We start from the raw sequence: 12,037 nt of genomic DNA on the forward strand, positions 1-12,037 counted from the left end.
GTTTTTTGTCCATCATCTTAAAAGAAGGGAAAGAGAGAAAAAGGTGAGTTTTAAAACAGGGTTTGATAGAGTGAGAGTGTTGAATGGTTAGAAAAGAGGTAGAATTGTCTTGATAGGAACACAAATTACCATGGACAAAAGTAGGCTAGGACAGGGGTGGGGTGAGGAACCTGAGGCCTCGAGGTCACATGTGGCTTTCTAGATCCTCAAGGGCAGCCCTTTGACTGAATCCAGACTTGACAGAATAAATCTCCTTAATAAAAGGATTTGTTCTGTAAAACTTCCATTCAGTCAAAAGGCTGCGTCCAATAACCTAGAAGACCACATGTGACTTCAAGGCCTCAGGTTCCCCCCACCCCCGGGTTTGGTAAAGACATTGAAAAGTTATATAAATACTAAGAGTTTATTCAGGTGTTTATAACAGAGGGTCCACTCTAGGGTGCAATATCCAAGAAGTAGGTGAGAGGGGAGGAGAGAGTAAGTAATTTATTTTCTGAAATCAAAGACTACTTAATATGCAAACCACCTGTCTGTAGAACCTCGGGTACTCTCTTTCCTACCACTGTATTTGCAAATAGCTCAGGATTGCCTTTAAGGAAGATGCAAGTGAGCTCAGAGAGAGGCAAATGACTCATTGAATCTTTCCCTTAATCCATTTTGGTTTTGTGCAAGTAAAATTACCCTGAGTCCAGATCTTCCAATTTTAATGAAGCCCTTTCTGGTTCAGAATTCAGTAACATTTTGAAAGGAACTAGCCAAAGCCAAAATAATTGGGAATGGATTCATTTCCTTTGGACTCAAATTGAACTAAGGTTAACTATTTACACTGCCAGCTGTTCTGATTGCAACAACACATCTCCTGGAAAAACAAATCACTTTTCAAAACTTAGGCATTATACTTTGTTCCATCACAGAGGAATTAGATCAAAGATATGCCTTAGAAAAGGTCATATTTAATGAAATTTCTAGAAATAGAAATCCATTAAGTATGCAAATTAGTGCCTCATTAAGTTAATTAGTTAAAAATAAACCAAAACAAAAAAAAAAGATGTGGAAAGAAATATAAGGAGGCAAAAGAGAAAATATACACATATGAATTTCATAGTTATATATTCTTATTGGAAAAGAAGCAAGATGAAAAATCACATAGCCTTGCCTTCCACTCAACACATGAATCCCTAAAAGAATGTCACCCAACTTCTACTTGACCATTTCTAGGGATGGCTAGTTCCCTAATTCTTCAGACAACCCATTCATATGTTGTGAAGCTCTAATTATTAAAAAAAAAAATCTTTTCCTCTCAAATCCACTCAAATCTAAAAAAAATATTAAGTGTTATATACAAGGAATAATTCTAAGTGCTGAGAATATAAAGACATTTTTAAGGTCTTTGTCCTTAAAGAACTTAAATTCTACTGTGTAGGATAGAACTTAAAAACACATAATCAATTTTCCTAGGATGATATCTGTTGTTTTTGTTCAGTCATTTCAATTGTGTCTGACCCTCCATAAGCCTCTCTCAGGTTTTCTTGGAAAAGATACTAAAATGGTTTGCTATTTCCTTCTTCAGCTTACTTTACAGATGAGGAAACTGAGGCAAATAGGGTTAAGTGATTTGCCCAGGATCACATAGTTAATAAGTGTCTGAGGCCAGATTTGAACAAAGGAAGATGATTCTTCCTGACTTCAAGTCCAATATTCTATCCACTGTGCCACATGATATAATAGACCCCAACTCCCATCTCCCTCATACACATCCATATCAACCCTATATATCCCACTTCCTTATTCCACTCTTTCTTTCCTTTTGGTTATGCCCTTTGAAAACCTTGTTCAATTGACGCGTTACAAAAAAAAATCTTGCTATTAGACCTGTGAATTTTTATATTTATTTTGTATCTAATTTTCTATATAAATGCTGTTCTTTACCCCCTCTCCCCCAGGACAACATAAGTTTTAGAGCAGAGATTTTTTTTTTATTTTGTCTTTGTATTTACTCTGTCAGGATGTGATCTCCTTGAGATCCTCAAGGATCTCCATGCTTTTGCCTTTTGCTTTGCACAATTTCCAGGCAAATAGTAAGTATTTAATAAATGCTGGTTGACTGAGTGAATGAGTAGAGTAGCTCAGTACCTGAGCTAATTATTAAAAAAAAAATCTCTTCCTCTCAAATCCACTCAAATCTAAAAAATATATTAAGTGTTATATACAAGGAATAATTCTAAGTGCTGAGAATATAAAGACATTTTTAAAGTCTTTGTCCTTAAAGAACTTAAATTCTACTGTGTAGGATAGAACAATCTAGAAATAGAAATCCATTATAGTATATAGTATGGGGATATAGTAGTGCATAATGAATGATTTTCAATTGAATTGAATTCAGGTGAACTAAAAGAATTTGAACTCAAGACCTGGTCTAGCCACTATTTTTTGGCACTTGGGAAAGTGGTATCCATTTTCTGAGCCTCAGTTTTCACATCTGTAAAGTGTGGATAATAACATTTGCATTACTTTCTTCTCACAGTTGTGAGGATTAGATGAAATACTAAATGGAAAATTCCTAATAAACCTTATAAGTTCAATATAGATGCCAGGCAATATTCGTCCTAGCTCTGTCTTATGGATCAACTACAAAAAGTCTAATCTCTCTTCCACAAGTTAGTCCTTTAATTATTAGAAGGTAGCTGTCTAATCTTCCCCACCCTATCCAAGGCTAAACATCCTGACTTCTTAAACTATTTTCATGAGCCACATTTTGCAGACTTCTTCCTCATCCAGGGAATTCTACTCTAGGATTTTTTGTTTAAATTTGACTTAAATACAATATTTTTTGTACTTCACTCCCCCAACTATATTCCCTAGTGATTTGTTTAAGCTGAATAAAGGAATTTATTTTAAATCCCATTAATTTGATTTCAACTCCATGCTTTAGCCTGTCAAGATAATGCTGAGTCTTTTTTTTCTGTCATCCAATGTATACCTTTCTATCAGTTATTTGTCTCAACTTCTTAATTATCCACAAATTTGATAAGTAAGCCTCCTATGTCCTCATCCAAGTCAGTGACACAAATGTTGACTAGGACAGAGCCAAGGACAGAGTTCTATGACATAGCACTAGAAACTTCCCTCTCTGTAATGGGTATTCATTGATCAGTCCTCTTGTGATGAGTTTATAGAACAATTTCAAATTCATCTGGCTATATAATTTCTCATTCAGCCCACATTTCTTCATTTTGCCCACAAGGATATCATGAAAAGTGACAACAAATTCCTTCTTTTAGTCATGATAAACTATGTACAAAACATCCTCTTGCTTATCAGTCTAAAGAAGCCAGATCACGGAGATGTCCAGGCCTCTGCACAAGCTTTTACTCATTCATGGAATGTGCTCCCTCCTTACCTATACCTCTTGGAGGCCAAGGTTTCCCACTGCATCCAGGGCCATCACCAGCAATCCTGACCTATGTCTTGCCACCAGACTTTGAAGACTCTGGAGGACAGAGTGACTTTGCATAGCTCTGCCTCACTTAAATCCAATTCACTTGCAAGACAAGACATGACCCTCCTGATGTCATTGGTCCTCTTAAAGAATGAAGGACAACCGGCAAACACCCTTAGAATCTCTAGCTTTCTCCTCCTATACGAGACCCTTCTTTATCTTGTAAGTTTTTAGTGATCCTTCCCTCTCAAAATTAGCTTGCTTTATGTCATATATTCATATGTCAACTAGGTGTCATAGTTGATAGAGATCTTGATTTGCAGTCAGGAAGATCTGAGTTTGAATTCTGCTTCGGACACATGATAACTATGTAACCCTGATTTAGTCACTTAGACTCTCTCAGCCTGTTTTCTCATTTGTGAGATAAGGAGGAAAACAAAAACAGCAATAACAACAGCAACACCTATTTCAAAGAATTGTTATGAAGGCCAAAGGAGATAATCTAGGTAAAATGTTTGACGAACCTTAAAGCTGGATTTAAATGTTGGCTATTCATTTGCATAAACGCAACATCCTTCAGTAGAAAGTACTGTTTGCATTTTATCTTTATATCCCTAGTAGATAGCACAGTGGATAGTTCATATCAAGTGTTTGAGACATTTTTTAATTGTTAACTTATTTTTAGTTTTCAACAATCACTTCCATAAGCTTTTGAGTAATTTTTCTCCCCCTCCATTCTCACCTCCCTTCCCAAGATGGTGTGCAATCTGATATAGGCTCTACATATACATTCCTATTAAACATAGTTTCACATTAGTCATGTTGCAAGGAAGAATTAGAACCAATAGGAAGAACCACGAGAACAAGGAAACAAAACAAAACAGAAGAAAAACTTAGCAAATAGTATGCCTCGATCTGCATTCCAACTCAATAATTCTTTTTCTGGGTGTTGATAGCATTTTCCATCATGAGACTTTTGTAGATCCTTGCATTGCTGAGGAGAGCTAAGTTTATCAGAGTTAGTCATCACACAGTGTGGCTGTTACTGTGTATAATATTCTCCTGATTCTGCTCACTTCACTCAGCATCAGTCCATACAAGTCTTTCCAGGTTTTTCTGAAGTCCACTTGCTCATCATTTTTTATAGCACAATATTATTCTATTGCATTCATATACTACAACTTATTCAGCCATTCCCCAATTGCTGGGCATCTCCTCAATTTCTAATTCTCTGCCACCAGAGAAAGAGCTGCTATAAATATTTTTGTACATGTGAGTCATTTTCCCATTTTTATATATCTAGGGATACAGCCCTAGAAGTACTATTGCTGGGTCATGCTTTTTTTTTTAATTGAATTTAATTGAAATGACATTTTTTTTATTGACTCTAAGTAATTTATTAAGCACTTACTCTATGGGGTGCCGAGTGAGTTCAGGGAAGACTAGTACTTCTGCTGTGAGGGCTGCTGAGCTCTTTTCTGGGCTGCTTTGCCCCTTTGGTGTCTCCCTAATCCACCTATTTCTCCCCTGTGGTTCCAAGAAGCTGCAGCAAATGCAGCCGCCGCATCCCAGTAAACCATTTCAGCAGATGGGCTAAACCAGGCTGAGGGTAACCAAAGGGTCTCAAATCCATTGGTGATTTAGGGGAGTCTACCCCTACCATATGAGGACATTCCCTGGTGGAATGGGTAGATGAGAATAATCTGTTCCATTGGCTGTGAAGCAGGAGCTGTGGGATGATTAGAGCTTGGTTAGACAATGAAGACACCAAGGTCATCCACTGCATCTTGAGCCATCGCCACTCATCTTGACTCTGTCCTGCCATTGGACTGTGATGATTCTGAAAGAGAGAGTGAGGCCAACCACTTTGTGCAATTCTGCCTTAGTTAAATCCAGTTTATACATGAATCAAAAGATATCACCCATACCATTTTACCATTTTTACCTATCTCAAAGTCCTGTGGTGACAGGCAAGTGATGAAGCAGCAGATGAGGATACACTGGGGGCTGTAGTCAAAATCCTACACAAAGGCGACACAGGCCATAGTGTCATGTGGTTTAGCTGGTAACATTATTAAGGAAAAATATTTTAAAATTGACATATTCAGAAAGGACTGTATTACTGTGCCTTGTTAATGTTTATTATAATCATTCCCACCATAACAAATATGGTCACCTATCAGACTAAAAGTTTACCCTTTAATAGATTAATTTGAAAAACAAATAATTAGGCATGATGAGCAATCGTCTTTACATCTGCATATGAGAGAGATTAAGATTGCTCTCAAGTTATTAAGTAGGTATAATTATGAGCTACCTGATGCCCTCTAAATGTAAACATAATTTTTTATTTTTTTAGCAAAATTATGTGAATTGTTGTAGTATTGGACATTATTACTCCTATGGCTTGGGCTTACTCACAACAAACTACGTTTTCCTGGTTTCATGAATATTGATGGTTCCATTTTTCTGTCTTAATATACTTAATATGGGGAATAAGGATGAAAAGTAATGTAACAGCTCAAGGGAAAGGATAAATCCAGAAAGGGGTGCTTGTGCTAGTTAAGGACAGCCTTCTCACATCACAGATTTAGTTGAAAAGAAGAAAAGAAGTGAATAATTAAATTAACTAGAAAGACCTAATTTACAAATAACTTATAGATGTCTTGACTCTTCATTAATTTTTTTTAATAAAAGGTTATATTTTGTTTTTTATATCCTCTTATTTTCCATCCTCCTTTTTCTGCCTCCCAGAGTGCCATCCATTATAAGAAAGGGTAAAAAAGAGAAACAAAATTAACCAAGACTAATCAATATACCAACTGAATGAAATAGTATAACTGCCAGCCTTTGAATGATGTGTTAAGGTTTGGAAAACACTTTACATGTATTGCCACATTTGAGCCTGATAACAAGCTTATACAAAAGTTACTATTATTATCCCCATTTTATAGATGAGCATACTGAGACCCACAGAGTTTAAGTGACTTGTCTGAGATCGCATAGCTTATTAATAAGTGAAAGGAGGTGGAGGGTTGAACTCAGTCTTTCTGATTTTAACTTTGTCACTTTCTATACCACGTCAACTGCTTCTTGGTACATTTGATGCTTTATAGCCATAGTGCCCTGCTCTGCAAAGCAAGTAATTGCTTCCTCATGTCTTCTTCAACAGTAAGTGTCATAATTGCACAAAGATCAGTTTTGCTTTTTTATTGTTTTTCTTTCCATTAAAACTTGTGGAGACATTGTATATTGTTTTACTACTGCTACTTCATTTTGCTTCATTTTATGTAATTCTTCCCATGATTTTTAATAGAATATACATGTATATGTGTATATACACATAAGTGTATATACATATAATTTTAAACATTCCATTTATATTTTATTACATTCATAGATCAAGACTTGTTTAGCCATACTTCAATTAATAGTTGATTATTATATTTTCAGTTTTTTGTAATATATGTATATATACATATAGTTGTATTTTCCATTTTCTATACACCATAAATATAGAGGGATGAGAGATTTTGTCATTGTCAGAAATGCGTAAGAAAATCAGGGAGGCAGAACATCAAAATGAGTAGAGAGAGCCCTTCCTCCACCTGGACTCTTGATTTTGTCCCAGGCAGATTTTAATGCAGCGCCTTTACAATTTTGTTAAGTGAAATTCCAGGGATATTTTTAAAGGGTAACAAGAGACATAATAGGAATTGAAAGGAATTTTCTAATACCACATTGGATAGGAGACTGGGATTAGAGGCCAAGCTCTTTAATCCTAAATTTAAGCTTAAACCTTGAAGAACTGATTCTTATACCCCCAAAAGGAGTTTATATTGCAGCTCCATGTCAGCAGATATAGAGAGAAGGCTGCAACCTATTAGAGGTGCCTATATATCTGACAACCAGAAAATGGTAGGAGAGTTGCCTACTCTGGTGTTGGGCACCAGCAGAGGTGGCCAGTATTAGAGGCATTAAATTATGAACAATATGTCAAAGAGCATTGGGTAGCAGAGGATTTCAGCTAGCAGAGAAAATATCCCAACCAATACTATTACCAGAGGCCACATGTATGTCTGTTATAACAGAGGTCTGTGTTATCCCGATCACGTCTTCCTTATGTGTATTCCCCCTAATATATGTGATCTGACCACATGTTCCTTATTTCTATGCCCTCATATGTGTCACATCTTTGTCTTCTCTGACCATTTGTAGACAGAAAATCTGTCTATCTACCATCCATCAATATTTTGGTATATATGTAAATGTATATGAAACATATACACACCAATATATACATCATACAATATATACTACGTGAGACTATATGTATGCACACATAACTGTATGAACATACACATTTAATTAAGGATTTATTTTGATTAGCAACACTATAATACTTATATTAATGGAACCATCAAACTTAAATATCCTTAGTAGAAGAAAAAGATTCCAAAGACCTAATCATCAAAACTTCTAGGGGGTATACATCTAGGAATACTAAGGCTGGCAATTCTCAAGGTAACACTTTTCAAATTCTCAATGACTCTATCCTATTTATGCAACAACTAAAAAAGTCAATCATTAATGTCATCATTGAAGAACTATGTAGAAAGGATCAATTAATAAGTCAGCTATAAATATTTCTCAATGGTGTCATCACATTAAAATGTTTCTTTGGTGTTAAATGATTAAACTTACTCTTGTGCTATTTGTAGGATTACTTTCCCTTCCCCAATAAAACACCATATTTTACCTTTCAGGTGATACTATTGTTGTCAGAAAGCTATTCCCATAGAACCACACTGCCACTATGATTTCAAAATGTTTTAGATTTCTTAAAGCACTATATGACTTGACTTTGATTATTGCCTCATCCAACCACCTCATTTTACAAATAAAGAAACTGAAGACAAAAGTCAATGAGGTGTTATGTGGCAGAGGTGGGATCTGAATCCAGGCCTTCTCCTTAGTCCAACACCATTGTCATCCAAATGGGAAACAAGATTTGGATCCCCTAGGGTCAGAATACCTAACCCATAGCCCATATCTGGGTCAAATGTAATGAATATGTAAAGTGCTTAGCAATTTAATGTGTGCCTTATAAATGCTATTTCTCATTAAAATCTATGAAAAAGTAAAATATAATAAGATTTATAATAAAACATAATAACCAAAAGGTTGTCTCATTGCATGTTAAAGAAAAACAACGTTTCTAAATCAATTTTTTCATGCTCTCAGGGTAAACAAAGAATCACCAAATTTTACATTCTGCATGTATACTCTCTAATGAAAATAAAGTATTTTTTTTTCCTTTAGCTGTGCAATACTCAGTACTATTTATAAACCTGTTCCTTTCTCCATTTAATCTGTCTTAGGTTATGTAGTAGCAATGTGATTCCCTAGCAAGTCTCCTTCAGTCACTGGCAATGTGCTCTGACACTTTAATTACATACTAGCCTAAACAGTTGCTTTCTGATGGAAATGAAAGGCTTGGTTATGGGGAGACCTGCTAATATTGTCATCTAATTAAAGGACACTATTCTCATTACAAGTCTTGTTTTTAAAGGATTTATAACACGTCCATAAAAATTCATGCTGAGCTCATTACTTGGTGGAAAAGAGGCTCTCATAGCTAATAATTTTCTGTGGTAAAGCAGGAGTGTGGCTGACATTGGATTGCTCAGATGCACCTGTTAACCCCCAAGCTTGGTAAATGTCCACTGGTTACATGAGGCATTGCAATAATGATTAATATGTTTGAAGTATAGCCAGGGAGAAGGAGGTTAGTGGATTGGAATGTTCAGTGGAATTGAAGTTGAGGAACTTTTATATTTCAATCCTATTTCTGATACTAACTGTGAGATCATGGGCAAGTCTCTTAGCCTCTTGCTTCAGTTTCCTCATTTGTGAAATGGACATCACAACACCTTGAGTTCCTCCACTTATTACAAGGAGATCATGTATTTAGTGTTACGTGAATATCGGCTATAATGAAAGAGTAAGCTCCTGGACATTGGGGATAGAAAACTGGCCTTGGGATTAGGAAATTCAAGTCTTGTCTCACATATGTCAGCTGTTTAATCATGGGTCAGTCATTTAACCTCTTGAGGTTTTAGAAACTCTTTAAGTTTATAAGTTACAGATAAGGTGCTAATCTAGAAAGTTTGAGGGGGTTTCAATATTGGAGCTCCCCACACTGAGGAAATCACAGGTTTGGACCAAATATACACACTGTTTGTGATATGTATATATATCACACACGTGTGCATGTGTGTGTGTACTTACCATTATTATTATTATACTCAGTTTGGTGGCATAATGGATAGAGTAATAGACTGGGAGTCAAGAAGACAATAATTCAAATCCTGCCTAAAAGACATATTAGCTCTATGACCTAAAGTAATTCACTACCCCTATCTCAGTCTTAGTTTCTGTGTTTTTAAAATGGGCTAAACTATAAAACTTGCCTTGCAGGATGGTTCTAAGGGTCAGATGAGATACCAAAGCTTTTAGTGCTATCCAAATACAAACTGTTATTATTAGACGTATATGTAAAATGTCCATATATCTTCTGTTAGCATATGAATACAACAAATATGTTATGATAACCACCCAAAGTCCACCAAATGTCATGATTTGTCTACTGCATTTTCAGCATTCACTAGAATATGAGCTATTTGAAGGCAAAGATTGTTTCATATTTGACTTTGCCTCCCTAAAATACAGCCTTGCATCTAGCAGATATTTAATACATATTCATACAATTAAACTTAATTGAATAGTGAATACAAGTTACATATTAGGTTATTGTGGTCACCCATTTTTATGGAATCAAATTGGTGCTTACTTTATGTGTTGAGAAAGATGCTGTTGCTTCTGGTAGAGTGGTAAAGAGAATGATAAAATTCTGCTCATAGCTTTACAGCTTAAAGAAAACCTCAAGGTCATATTGTACAATAATTATGTTTTATAGTTGTGAAAATCCTAGTACAACAATGGTAAGTGTATGACCAACCACGTTTGCTCAGATATTAAACAGCAGAGGCAAGATTGAAACTCACATCCTTTGATTTGAGACACCCTGTTTTCCAGAGGTAAGGCCCAGCAAGCATGCAGTGCCCTAAACTTGGCATAACAACAATGCTTTGTGCTTCCCTCTGGAACTGATGGTCTCTGAGCTCAGGTAAGCACCAACAGGTCCAGACATAAAGCCCTGCCATGAATGGATTATTTGTCACTAGACAACCTTGTCTCACTGTTGCTATTATGCCTCACTACTGTTGCTACACTGTTTGACTCTTTGCCTAGTCACAAATACATAAATCAAGATTTAAACACACTAAAATGAGTTCCCTCACTAGGGGGATAGGGGCCCTGCACATGTGTCTAATTTATCTCCTTGCTTGCAAGCCATTTCCTTCACTTTGAAACTAAACTTCTGTTTGATTCCCCACTCTCCTGCTTCTAGTCTTCTCTGTTCAGCTGTGGCCGTACATGGGTTAGGGCTGCTTTGGTGCAGTTGACATTAATTGGTGCCAGAAGTGACACCAATTTTTCTTTTATAGCAAAAGGGGGAAATTATTAGGCAAAGTAATAAGACAAGGAAGTAATGTGAAAGTTTTCTATATAAGTGGAATAACGAATTTTGAGAAAAGTAACAGGATTAGACCATTTTCTCTAAAAAAAAAAAAACAAACTACATATGTATATGATTGGCTTCCAAATTTATCTATCATGGAAATTCAGGCTTTGAGTATGTTTTAGTAATGAGTTCTCAAAATTGGATTTATGATTTTACACATTAATTATACTGATAATGGCAAAGAAAGTGAAATTATTTTCCCATTTTAAAAATATCTGATAATTTTAAAAGGCAAAAGAGCTCATTTTACAGTTGGACCCTCATAAATCTTTAAAATATTCTTTTATCAGGTACAGGATTTAGGTAAGAATAGAAATGGCAAATGGCATATAAACTGAAATTCTCTGAAGTTTGAAGATTGGAGAAACAAATTTATTAAATTGTATTGTCTTATTACTAGCAGGATTATCTAGGAACCTCTAGATTTGGAACTAGAGAAGCAGAGTCACCTTAAGAGCTGTCATGAGAATAAAATCTATTTTCCAAGAAAAGATATCCAGGGAGCAGATAACTATATGAGACATCTGGGACTTAAAATGTGCTGATTAAATGGATATTGAGAGTGGGTCACTGGGATACAGAGGGATTTGATGTTAGTTAATATTAGTGATAACTATTGTATTGTTTTAGTCTTTTGTTTCAAGATATTTTATGCTTTAAGTTTTCTTGGTTATCTTGGTGACATGTAAATCTCTCTTCCCAGCACTAGCCCATTGTAAACCCTCTAAGTAGTTTGATCTGTACCTGACTTAATGTAACTATGCAATTATGGGAATTGTGAAAATACCTTATTGCATTATTTGAACCTAGCTCTGCATGGCTGCAAAATTGGACTGTCTCTATGTGATGCTGACCATAAACTCAGATTCGAGGAGTTTTCTAACAATTAGTTTCTCATGATTTCTCACAATCTCACAATTTCTTGCAATTTCTCAAGCAATTCATGTGCC

At 35.6% G+C, this 12,037-nt stretch overlaps 1 pseudogene; it reads right to left on the reverse strand.

The window, feature by feature from the left end:
* LOC114052977 overlaps positions 1–12,037 on the reverse strand; it is a 36,176-nt pseudogene that overhangs the window by 740 nt on the left and 23,399 nt on the right.

The sequence above is a fragment of the Vombatus ursinus genome, unplaced genomic scaffold, assembly GCF_900497805.2.
Source record: "Vombatus ursinus unplaced genomic scaffold, bare-nosed wombat genome assembly UNPS02014810.1, whole genome shotgun sequence".
Classification (NCBI taxonomy): Eukaryota; Metazoa; Chordata; class Mammalia; order Diprotodontia; family Vombatidae; genus Vombatus; species Vombatus ursinus.